Source organism: Saimiri boliviensis, chromosome 9 (genome assembly GCF_048565385.1).
Source record: "Saimiri boliviensis isolate mSaiBol1 chromosome 9, mSaiBol1.pri, whole genome shotgun sequence".
Classification (NCBI taxonomy): Eukaryota; Metazoa; Chordata; class Mammalia; order Primates; family Cebidae; genus Saimiri; species Saimiri boliviensis.
The window spans coordinates 93,320,723-93,333,830 of record NC_133457.1 but is presented as its reverse complement, the minus strand read 5'-3'; the positions used below and the strand labels follow the sequence as shown (position 1 = coordinate 93,333,830).

The 13,108-nt window shown below is 44.6% G+C and overlaps 1 protein-coding gene across 7 annotated transcripts in view; it reads left to right on the top strand.

Annotated features, from left to right (window-relative positions):
* The first annotated feature begins 1,742 nt into the window (after positions 1–1,742).
* Positions 1,743–13,108, top strand: part of PTPRA (protein tyrosine phosphatase receptor type A) — a 156,863-nt gene continuing 145,497 nt past the window's right edge. For 4 of the 7 annotated variants that reach the window (XM_039479646.2, XM_039479644.2, XM_074406324.1 and 1 more), the window contains exon 1: positions 1,743–1,829. The gene's annotated coding sequence lies outside the window, so the exon portion shown is untranslated. The remainder of the gene's footprint in view (positions 1,830–13,108) is intronic. The other 3 variants (XM_074406325.1, XM_074406323.1, XM_039479647.2) reach the window with 2 other exon arrangements.

Sequence of the window (13,108 nt, the reverse complement as noted above, 5' to 3'; positions counted from 1 at the left end):
GTCTATGGGTCAGAGGTGCCTTAGGTTCGGCCATTTCACCCACACCTCTGGGCCGGCCCTGCTGAAAGGGAGAGACAGTCATAACTCCCACTCAAGGAGAGGCTTCCCTGCCGGGGAGGGGACGGCCTGAGGCCCACCCCACCTATATTCCCAGGCCATGCCTCGGGTTAGCATGGACTAACTTACTCCACGATATGGAGGCGTAGGGGCAGAGTCCTAAACTGGCGCCCCAACAGCAGGCAGTGGTGGAGATCGGGGATAGTGAGAGGACTGGAGATGGCAGGGGTTGCTGATGTGGGCCCCTTTTGCGACGAAATGTTCCTTTCCACGAAGAGTTGCCGCCGGTTACAAACCCTTCCCCTGGGGCGTCCTGAACGTGGGACTCTTCGTGGCCTGGGATGGGTGAGGGGGGATTCAGGGGCTGCCCGGTCTGGAGTAGAGACACCGCCACCTACCCCGGGTCTGGGATAAAGCGTTCTCTGGGATTCTGGGTCTGGGACAAAGCGTCCCCTACCCGCAAGCTCGGTTTACGTGCTGCTGTGCAATCTGTCTCTTGCCTGCAGATGCTAAGCGGCTCTCCCTGCGCGGGTCCCGCAGTGTCCAGGGGACCCTACTGGGGATCACAACCCGGCGAAATGTCGCTTTCGCCACCTATCACGACTGCGTAATCGGCTTTCGGCCGCAGACGCTCACGTCCCGCAGAACCCGCGGGGATCCACATAGGAACCTGCTGCCACCGGATGCACTGAACGATTGCTTCGGGGGTGCCACGCGCCAGACGCAGTGCCCGGGAGCGCCGGGAAGGGGGTCGGCGCCCCAACCCCGACCGGGAGAGGGCGCACTCTGGCTGCTCTCTGCGTTTTGAGCCTCCCCTCCCCGGCCAGGCCGATCGCAAAAGGCACCCCCACCGCAGAGCACCACGTGTTGTGCTTCTACTCAGCGCGGTGGCGAGGCTGGCCCCAGCCTGCGCATCTGGGAAGTGGGGCAGATTACCCTGTGGAGCTCGGGTGGGGACGGCGTGGGCCGACTTGATGTAAGACGACACCCATGGAGCCAGACCCGTTCTAGGGACTTGGCAAGTTCCTCTCCCTCCCCAGTGAGATCCGTTGTCCTTTAAATACCTGCAGCAATTAGGGGAGGAAAAAAAGACCCAGACTATCACGTTTGCAGAGGGTTAGGAAGATGGCTCTTCAGTTCCAGGCCGCCCTGGTGGCTAATCATTGGTGTAGTTTGTGCTTGGCCTTAGTTTCCTCATCTGTAAACTGGGAAGAAGGCCCAAGTCCTGGGGCCCGTGACTGTAGAGTGGCGGAAGGCACTGGGGCACCCGCGGTCGATCCTTCCGGGGTCCGGCTTCCTGAAGGGCTGGGCGGCCCCAGGCCGAACCCCTCCCGAGCTAACCGTAGACGGTGCGACCAGGTTCGGCGCCCCAGACCTACAAATGAGCTCCAGGCGGCGCGCAAGGGCGGGGTTCCCGCGGGCCGGCCCGTTCGCTGTCGGCCAACCAGCGCCTGTCTCTGAACAGCCAATGATCACACGCCTTACACCCGAGGCCGGTCGGGAGCGAGGCTTCGGCGAGTGCGGCGCTGACAGAGGCGCGCGCGCGCGATCGCCCTCGGACCCGGGCCGCTGCCGCCATCACTGCTGTCCACCCAGTCGCCCCTCAGCCGCTTCCCCTCGCCATGGAGGCGAGGCCGCCGCCGCCGCCGCGGGGCTCGGAGCCGCGGGCCGGGCGGCGGCCCTGAGGGCGAGTGGCGGGCCGAAACGCCACCGCGGAGCCGAGGCGGAGCCGCTGTCCTCGTCCCCAGCGGTCCCGCCCAACGCCAGACTCTGTAAGTGTTCGCTGCCGCCGCGCCCGGGTGGGCTCCGGAAGGGGAGGTGGCTCCTGGCTGCTGTGGGAGGGGTCCCGGGCCGGAGCCCGAAGCCCTCTTTTCCGGGTAGAAGCCTGCGGGCTCCTGCGGTTGGGTTGTGCATCCTTGTGGGGTCCTTCGTGGGGAGGGGTCCCCGGAAACGTGCTGGCCTGGGCGCCGACCCCTCGCGACTGCCCGGGAACTTTGCGTGCGTCCTCCTGGGACCAGGCCAGGGCGCTGCCAGAGTTCATTCTTAGAGAAAAAACTTAGAACGGCGAGAACAGAATTTGCTCAGGTCCATTAAATGGGAGGAAAGAGGAAAACTCCTGGCATGAGAAAATTTGCTCTTGCAGTAGCCAACTTTTCTTTGCCTTCAAGTCCACCTCTCCCGACCCCCCGGCGCATCTCCCAGCCCCTCTCCTTGCCGCCCTTTCCCAACTGTTGAGGCTATTTAAGACGGGAAATAGGGGCTGAGAGCTGCCCAGAATTCAGAATAGGCCAATTGAGAACGCAGGTCCCCTCCCTTTTTACTTTCGGTAAATTAAGAATTTTTTTTTTTAAAAGAATTTGTTCCTAATTATATCTCCTGAAGATTAAAAAATAAATTTTGAAAAGCAGAGCTGAGTCCTGTCTTGAGGGTTTTGTTTTTATTTTGAGATCACTGATGGTATTTGTAAGACAGGAAAAGAGGAATGTGCAAATCCACCCTCTGCAGGGTGAACGCCATCAGAAGCCTTTGCCCAGGAGAGGGATTCCGACTCTTGAACCAGTCACATCACCCCGGAGATGGCTTTGTTTGTCACCTGCTAGCTGTGCTGGCAGCTGGAGGAACAGAAGATGGTGGGCGAGAGGAGGACTGACTAAGGGCGAACATCTTCCTGTCTGGCCACTCCTTTCAAAAACACAGATCCGATGCTGTCACTTGTTTACTTAAAAACTCCCTCGTTTTTCTTTTTCCCGTGGGGTGAATGAAACTCAAAATGCCCTTATCAGGTCATACAAAGCCCTTGACAATCTTGCCTCAGTTTACTCCTTTACGTTCACCCTAATCTGATCCTTCAGTTCTCCTTGCCTTCATCCCCTTTGCTGGCTCTTACTCGGAGCTGCTTGACTTCCCCTTCATTTGTTGGGATATTTTTGTTTTATGTGATCCTCTTCCCCACCCTTACCTGCCAAGCTCCACTTCTTTTAAAGCTCTTCTCATTTGAGAAGCTTCCTGCGGCCAGGAGCTGTGTCTTGCTCACCTTTCTATCTCCCATGCTGGGAGAATTCTTCCTTCCAGTTGTCTTGTAGATTCCCTTCTCTTCTCCCTTATGCCTCGGCTCTCTTTCTTTCCAGGTATCCACTTCTCAAGAGATTTTTTTCATGTTTTGAAGGCCTGCTTGGAGTACATGCCCAGGACTTTGAGTATTTCTGATTTCCCACTTCCCCATGTCCATCACACCCAGCCCTTATAAGCAATTAGCAGGTGGGAACTGGTAGGTCTCATATTCCCCTGGCCTCGAAAAAACTGTCCCGGAAAGACTTTAAAAGCCCTTCAGTCTCTTCACCTCTTCTTGCTGTAAGTGGCCTGGCTGATAACATGCATAGTAAGGCATGGTGGGTTTTGTAAATATGGGGGCTGTTCTCTGGGTACTGTTTAGCCAGTTAACATCTGGGGGAAATACAGAACCAGAAAAGCCAACCCTCTGACTTAAATACATTCATGTGCCTTCTCTTTGCCAGGTGAATTGTTTGGCATACAAAATAAAAGTGAAGAAGTCAGTCCTTACCTTTAAGGAGCTCAGAGTCTAATGTTGGACAGGTGGATATAAATACATCACAGGTGCTGTAAGATTGTAATATAATAGCAATTTTGTATTTGCCTTGTGGCAAGCTGTGTTATAAATGTTTTCCATGAATTCCCCAGTCTTTTCAACAGTCATAAAAGGGCTTATTCCTACTCTATGGGGTTGGAAACTGAAGCCAAACAGTAGGCAAATGAGGAAATACTCAAGATTTGAATCTTGGCAGTGTATTTCCAGAGCCTCTGCCAGGCTGTGCAGGGAGCATCCCCTGCCTGGGTGATTTGGAAAAGCTTTCCTGGAAGGGGGGCCTTTGGATCATGAAGGATGCATAGGAGTTTGTGTTTGGTGGATTGCACACATAGGCAAGAGGAGCAGCACAGGCAGACTTGGCAGTGGATGGAATCCACTGTCCTTGGGGAGGAGGGAACAGGTTAATTATAGCTGGATTAGATAAAGGGAGGAGGGGTGAGAGAGGAGATCATCAGGATCAGCTCTAACGGCTGTATGTGCTGTATTGGTGTTGGACAATGGAGAGCTACTAGAGGATTTAAAGGCCGTCAGGGACTTGGGCTGAATGAGTTTCGGAAAGGTCATTTGGGGGCAGTATGGGGCCAGATGCAGATGCTGGTGCAAGTTAGGAGGCACTGGTCAGGTCTGACAAAGGTAGAATCACAGCCTCTTAGACCCAGAGGAAGGTGTAGAGAGAGTCCTGCTCAATTTTTTGAAAAAATAATTAATGCAGATGAGAGAAAAATTCAAAAATTCTAGCAATACAATAAGGTATATAGAGAAAAATGTCTCCCTCCTACCCTGGCCCCAAGTCTCCTGTCTCCCTAACCTCCTCCCCAGAGATAGCTGAAGTTTCCAGTTTATGTGGCCTTCCATAGACACTGTTCCTTTATAAATATGTGCCTGTTTATTCATACTCCTCCCACCATGGGACGTACCACTCATACCTTACTGTTTTTTTTTAACTTTACGTATTTAGGAAATCATTCTATTAATATTATAGAGAGTTATTTGTTCTTTCTGTTGACATTCTTTTAATTATTGTATGGCTGTACTGTAATATTTTTGTGTTAAATATTTGTTTCCAGGTTCTTCTATTACAGCAATACAATGAATGTCCTTGTACATACTGTGTTATGTGCTCATTTATAAAGTTATCTGAACAATATACTTTTAGAAGTGGAATTACTAGGTCAAGGGATATGTCTGCATTTTTTATTTGCAGACATGTAGCCAAACTGCTACCCCTTTTTGGGGTGACAGTTTATCCTCCAGTTTATCCTGCCCCCCCAAAAGAAATGTATGGCTGAATTGATCAGAGGATTCAGGAGGATCAACGAGGATGCTTTTTCAGCTATTGTATGGCTACTTTTCCTTCACGAATCCTCCCCTTATCCCATGTGATTCTAGCCTGTTTCTTTGAATTTACAGAGGGATGTGTTGAGGCTCAGAAGGATGAAAGTAACTTGTGCAAGCTGATTGGTGCAGGTGGTGGTGGGTATTTTTGTTTTGTGTTTTTTCACCTTTGTTGTTTGTATTTGCTGGCACCTTTCATTGGAAGTGCTCAGTGTCAGTTTGTAAACATTATTGCATTATTTTTCTCCATTTTCACATGGCAAAAATGAGATGCAGGTGAAGTTTGAGTTATGAGAGGGAAGCTGGTCAGATATAGAATCTTGTCATTTTACTTCCAGTGCAATAACTAATGTTTCCAAATGCCAAAGCTGAAGAAGTATGTGTATATGTGTGTGTGTGTTTTGAGGTGGAGTTTCGCTCTTACTGCCCAGGCTGGAGTGCAATGGTGCAGTCTTGGCTCACCGCAACCTCCGCCTCCTGGGTTCAAGCAATTCTCCTGCCTCAGTGTCCCGAGTAGCTGGGATTACAGGCATGTACCACCACACCTGGCTAATTTTGTATTTTTAGTAGAGACAGGGTTTCTCCATATTGTTCAGGCTGGTGTCGAACTCTTGACCTCAGGTGATCTGCCCTCCTCAGCCCTGCAAAGTGCTGGGATTAACAGGAGTGAGCCAACACATCCGGTGAATAAATGGTCTTTTAGTGGGAGTCTGAGTACAACAAAAATAGCAATAATATAACAATAACTTAATAAAACTGAACAGCAAGCCCAAAAATAGCCCAGCATTAAAATTTATTTTAATGTATTCTCTGTGGAAAAGAGAATGTATTAAATGTAAGACTATATTTATTTTACTCTAAACTCACATCCATTTGTGTCAGTGTATAGACATAATTTTATAGTAATAATACATATAGAATATGATTTTTGAATTCTTGAATAGCATACAAATTTTACATTTACTCATTTAAGTATTTGTTCTTTTTAAAATCACAATATAGTGTTCCATGCATCAACAGCTGTAGTTTTTTTTTTTTTGGGGGGGGGGGTTATTTTGTTTTGTTTTTGAGACAGGGTCTTGCTCTGCCACCCAGTTTGGAGTTCAGTGGCATGATCACAGCTCTCTACAGCCTTGACCTCCTGGGCTCAAGTGATCCTCCCACTTCAGCCACCCGAATAGCTGAGACTGCACAGGTATGTGCCTCCACAACCAGCTAATTTTTGTATTTTTTTTAGAGACATTCTTCTCATGTTGCCTAGGCTGGTCTTGAACTCCTGGACTCAAGTGATCTGCCCACCTTGGCCTTCCAAAGTGCAGGGATTACAGGTATAAGCCACCATGCTCGGCCAACAGCTGTAGTTGGTGCAATCCTTTTTATTCTTTTATTTTTTTTCTGCCTTTTTACTATTTATATAAACCTGAGCACCTCTTGTTCAAATGCTTCTTTCTTTTGGATTATTTCCTTGGACTCTTACTCCCACTGTGGACTCTCTGAGTCAAAGGATAGTTTCAGTGCCCAATTGCAATCTGGAAAGGTTGAGCTAGTTTCCAACACTATTAGCAATTTGTGGGGCCATTTCCTGACAGCTCACCTAGTGCTATTACAAAGAAATGTAATGATACCTTGAATTAGGTTCAATTTACATTGCTTTGGAAAAACAGACCAGTAGCTAACTTAGATTTTTTTGAAATAAGTACAGTGCTGTGATATAGATTATCTCCAAGATTTATGTAACTAAAGCCAACTTGTGATTGAAGAAAGATTTGGTTGTTGGGATTGAAATATTGTGGAAGTTTAGAATAGGATCCTATCAGTATGAAAGACTAGATGCTGTTCAGTTGAAAATACCAGGCATTGTGCCAGAAGCTGGGGACACCCCAGAGTAACATGGATATGACGTCTGTCCTCATGATGCTTTTGGGTTGGTGCAGTAGACAGACATTAATCACCTTGTGGTAATAACAGACGTGATGAAAGGGGAAGAATAAGTTGTCTTGGGAGTGCCAGAGTTCAGCAGCTAAACAACATTTGCAGTTAAACAACATTTGTAAAGACCCTGAGCTGAGAAGGGATTTGGTAGCTCAGGGCAGCGCTTCTCTAACTTGAATGTGTTCATGAACCATCTGGAAATGTTGTTAAAATGCCAAGTCCTGAATCAGTAGGTCTGGGGTGGGACTTGGGATTCTGTATTACTAACCAGCCCCTGGGTGAGGCAGATGCTGCTGGTGGGTGGATCACACTTGGCATAGCAAGGCCTAATTGAGAACTTGGTGAGCACCTAAAACTGGCTGACCATGGTGAGCAGGAAGGGGCAGGTGGCTTGCAGTGACAGTAATATTTTTCTGCCTAGGTTGCACTTTAGTTTCACCTGGGGAACTTAACAAATCAGGGTTGCAAATGCCTCACCCGCAGGCATTTTAATTTAATTGGTCTCACGTGGGGCCGAGAATATGTATACAGTCATGCATAGTATAATAATATTTCCATCACAGAGGGACTGCATATACAACAGTGGTCCCATAAGATTATAATCTATATTTTTACTATACCTTTTCTATTTTTAGATATATTTAAATACATAAATACTTATTGTGTTACGGTTACTTACCTACAGTATTCGGTTAACATGCTGTGTAAGTTTGTAGCCTAGGAGCAGCAGGCTATACAATATGGGCCAGATATATAGCAAGCTGTGCCATCTCATTTTGTGTAAGTACACTTTATAATGTTTGCACAATTGCAAAATCACATCACAACTCATCCTCAGAATGTATCCCCATTGATAACTGTATATATCAGGCGTCCCCAAACATTTTACACAGGGGGCCAGTTTACTGTCCCTCAGACCATTGGAGGGCTGCCACATACTGTGCTCCCCTCACTGACCACCGATGAAGGAGGTGCCCCTTCCTGAAGTGCGGCGGGGGGCAGGATAAATGGCCTCAGGGGGCCGCATGTGGCCCACAGGCCGTAGTTTGGGGACGCCTGGTATATATAGTTCAACTCCCCGGGTGATTCTAATGTGTAGCCAGGGTTGAGAACCACTAGACTAGAGAAAGGCAGGGGCCAGTTTTAAGGGTCCTATATATTATGCAAGTATTTTGGATTTTATCCTGAAGACAGCTAAATCTTTGAAGGATTTTTAAGCAGGAGAGTGAACTGATCTGATTTGCAGTTGTTAAAAGTTCGCTGTGGCTGCCGTCTAAAGCAGTAGTTTTCAAAGTGAGGTAGATAAGACGATCCAGGGGTACTGGAAGAAAATTTAGAACTTTTATTATTTATTTATTTTTGGATATGGAGTCTCAATCTATTGCCCAGGCCAGAGTTCAGTGGTGCGATCTTGGTTCACTGCAACCTCTGCCACCCGGGTTCAAGCAATTTTTCTGCCTCAGCCTCCCAAGTAGTTGGGATTACAGGTGTCTGCCACTGCGCCTGGCTCATTTTGTATTTTTAGTAGAGATGGGGTTTCACTGTCTTGGTCAGGCTGGTCTTGAACTTCTGACCTTGTGATCTACCCGCCTCAGCCTCCCAAAATGCTGGGATTACAGATGTGAGCCACCATTACCAGCTGAGAACTTTTATTGTTTTTATCTAAAAGATAAGATAAAACATTTAATTTAGGAATTGTCACTGGCATCCTCTTGGGTCTATAGGTCAAACAGTTAATGTGTTAACTCTAGAACTTTGGGGGTCCTGTGAAAAATATTATGGGACAAATGAACTCATTTACTTCAAATAAATGGCAAGAAAAAAAAAAAAGAGGAACTGCTACAGATTAAGTCAAAAGACTTGAGGCTGGGTGGGTGCCTCATACCTGTAATCCCAGCACTATGGGAGGCCGAGGTGGGCAGATCATGAGGTTAGGAGTTCAAGACCAGCCTGGCCAACATGGGAAAACCCCATTTCTACTAAAATACAAAAATTAGCTGGGCCTGGTGCGCACCTATAACCCCAGCTACTCAGGAGGCTGAGGCAGGAAAATTGCTTGAACCCAGGAGGTGGAGGGTTGCAGTGAGCCAAGATTGCACCACTGCACTCCAGCGTTGGTGACAGAGCAAGACTCCATCTTGGAAAAAATAAAAATAGATTAAAAAAAATTGAAACATGTCAATTGAGTGTAAGTGTAGATGTTGTTTAGACCCTGTTTCATGCAGACCAACTGTAAAAAGTTATTTATGAGCCCATGAGGAGTAATTTGAAAATGACTTGTATTTTAGATGATATTTAAACAATTTTAATTTTATAAAGGTATTATAATAGTATGGTTACGTTAAAAAGAAAGACTCCTAGCTGGGTGTTGTGGCACGTGCCTGTAGTCCCAGATACTCGGGAGGCTGAGGCAGGATTGCTTGAACCCAGGAGGCAGAGGTTTTAGTGAGCCGAAATCGTGCCACTGCACTCCAGCCTGGTGACAAAGTGAGACTGTCTTAAGAAAAAAAAGATGGACTCCTTTCTTTTGCAGATAAGTACTGAAGTATTTTGGATGAAATGACATTGATAACTGGAATTTGCTTTAGAATAATTCAGCATGTTTGGAGGATTACAGATGAGACAAGAATTGCCATATGTTGATAATTATTGAAGCTAAGTAATAGGTATATAAGGGTTTAATATAGTATTTTCCCTACTGTTGTATATGTTTGAGAAATTCTGTAGTAAAAATCAAAAGAGAAAGCACTGTAAGGGAAGAGTTTTAGTGGATTTCAAATTTGTTAGAAATAGAAAAATGAAATATCTTCTGATTAATTTTCAAGAGTATATCACAGAAGATTGATATTTGATACCTATATTTAAAAGGAAATGTTTGTGTAATGGGGGTGGAAAAATGATTATCATAATTTAGTAAACATAGCCATAGTGTTTCTTCCTTTCGAATTCATATTTCTTTTTGGTTATGATAGCCATTAAAACTAAAGATTGACGTGGAATTAGACTTTTAAATTGCTCTATCATAAAATATTAAAATGAGATTTTTCAAACACAGTGAGAAATATTTAACCATAGGAATCACAGTAAAATATTTTTAAGATGGATTTTATACTACTATTTTAATTGATAGGAATGCCATTATTGTGATTATTCTTTTATTTCATTTGAAATGTTTTGTAGTATTAATAGATATTAGTACCTGTGTTCTGTTTATAAGTGAACGTATGTTGGGGATGTATACTGTTATCTATTGGTGGACATGCAGTCAAAAGGTTTGTTTGTCACTACTGTGGAGAACGGACTGGGCAGGGTACAGAGACTTTTTTGGTGTTTATCAGAGTAAATGTAGTCAGTGATGAGGGTGGGAGGAGTGGTGATAGTGATGAAGATACATGGACAAGTATGATTTAAATACAGTAGAGGTATCAGGGTTCTAGATTTCTGGCTTTTTGGAGGAGATGATTGCTAGTTAATGAACTGAGCTTTTGTGTGTGGGAAGTTGAAACCTAGCTGCTATGAATTATGCAAGTAGTTCTCAAATATTGACTGACAAATAGCTTAACCAGCAATTAGTTTTCAAACATTGGTTGACAATTGCTTAGTACAATATTGTAAATGCATTGATACTACCATTAATAAAGAGAATGTGTTCCATTTATATATTAGCAGCACTCTTACCAGAGCAGTGTGGAATAGTTCGAGGACTTTCACTGTCCTTCTTGAACTGGGGCCCAAGCTTTTTTTTTTTAAATTTTTATTTTTTAAATTTTTTTAATGGCTCAAGCTTTTATGGGGATATTTCTGCTCTCCTGGTCCCCATGTCCTCAGTGATGTGAATGTCCCTGACTCAGTGCCTCTGCCCACGATGTCTGTGAAACCGCTGCCTTCCATGCCCCTTACCTCTTGGGTCTGCCCACTTTGTAACAGGGACAGATTTCACAGTGATTTCCAGCCAGCATTTCTCTTTTCCCAGTTTGGGATGGTAGGTAGAATGGTCCTTCAAAGCCCTCAAGCACAAATGAGAAATGGAAGAAACCCAGGGAGACTATACCTGGCCTAAGTTCTTGCTACCAGCTGGTGGAAGACAAAACCCCTTTTCTTCCTGTATTTCATGCCCAGTGAGTAATAGTGCCATTAGCAGCAGTTCCATCAGCAGCAGTTTTGAACCTCTAAGGCAGTGATTCTCAATATAACTGACATGGTGGGGAAGACGTCAGTTTGAAAAAGCATTTTCAGGCTAGTCGTGGTGGCTCACGCCTGTAATCCTAGCACTTTGGGAAGCCAACACAGGAGGATCACTTGAGCCCAGGAGTTCGAGACTAGCCTGGGCAACATAGTGAGACTCTGTCTCTACAAAAAAATAAAAGTTAGCCAGGTGTAATGGCATGCACCTGTAGTCCTACCTACTTGGGAGGCTGAGATGGAAGGATTGCTTAAGCCTAACAGGTCAAGGCTGCAGTGAGCACACCGCTGCACTCCAGTCTGGGCAACAGAGTGAGACCGTATCAAAAAAAAAAAAAAAAAAAAGGCATTTTCAAAAAATGGCTCTGATTTGTTTGTTAGTGTTTGCCTCTTAAAATTTTGCTTAATTTAAAATTATGTATGTGTTTGAATAATATCTATACGTGTTAATAGTTCTAAAAGTACATATAGTAAAAGGTAGTTCTCTCTTCCCCTGCCTTCCAGCTTCTTCTTTCCACAGGCATCCACAAGTACTATGACCAATACTTGTAAAACCATCCTGAAATACTACATGTCCATCAAATATAAGTTACTTACGTTTTGTATTTCAAGTAGCAATAAGGGAAGATAGGAGAGTTTTATGTTTATCAAAAGAGGTGAATGTTACAGCAGATTGAGATGATATGTTCTTACCTTTGGATGGGGTCTTCAGTGGAGCTCAATTTAGTTTCTCCAATGTTAGTTGGAGAAATTACTTAAACCATCCGTACTTACCCAGTTTTACTTGGTAAGTTTTCAAAGGTTCTACTTTGAAGAAGGCTTTTGTAGAGCAAGTAGTGGTTGTGAATAGAGCAGCTCAGTTATATGTGTAAGTTTTTTGATGTGGGGAAAGTGCTTTTGTGTAAAGGACTATTTTTAAATTACTTGGACTTTAATATTTTTTAAAGTGGTAAATTTAAAACCTAGTTTTCTTTTAGTTTGCTACTGTACTTGTAAGTCTGGGAATTTTATATAGAAATAAGAGCAGTAATTTTCACCTGCTCATTAATTAAGTAAATGAAGTTTAACAGATTTAATTCCTCCAGACCCCCTACTTAGCAAATTAAATTTCCTTAGATGTTTAAAATACATTTATACAGTCAGTCTGTCAAGCACAGTCAATCCTTTACAGGTCAGAGTTACTACCTTAAACAGAATCTTCTTAAGCTCTTGGGCAATCTGTGATGCTAAGAAATTAAACTTGTAAATGTAGTAAAGCAGGTTTCTGTTAAGACTTACAGTGCTTTTCATTAGCTAAATCTGAATTACCAACATTTAAAAAACACATATCCTAAACTTTACACAGAAGTACTAGTAGTACTATGAGTTTGATATACCATACCTCATTTTATTACTCATGTCTTTTCTTTCTGGGATTGTGATGCCACTTACCTAATTAAGGAGAACAGTGTTATCATCTCAGAAAGCCAAGGTTATAATATTGAAAATACAGAATCATGATAAAGTTATTGGTCAGAGGTTCGAGACTGGGAAAGGGAACTATGGGCTGTGTATTTCCAGGATAATTCCACTCAAGAGATGCTGTACCCTTCCTTATGTTAAGAGTCCGGAATGTGGCATCAAAGGGGGGAATCCACGTTCAGAGTTTGCTTTGCAACCCCCCTGTACTTTTTTTTGAGATAGGGTCTTGGTCAGTTGCCCATGCTGCAGTGAAGTGGTGTGAACACTGTTGACTGCAACTTTGACCTCCTGGGCTCAAGCAATCCTCCCACCTCAGCCTCCTGAGCAAGTAGCTAGGGCTACAGATGCATGCCATCATGCCCAGCTAATTTTTTGATTTTTTGTAGAGATGAGGTTTCACTACAAGCCCAGGATAATCTCAAATTTCTGGCCTCAAACAGTCCTCCCACCTTAGCCTCCCAAAGTGCTGGGATTGTAGGCATGAACCACCATGCCTGGCCTTTTCTTCAAAAATAACCCTTCAATCAATTTTTT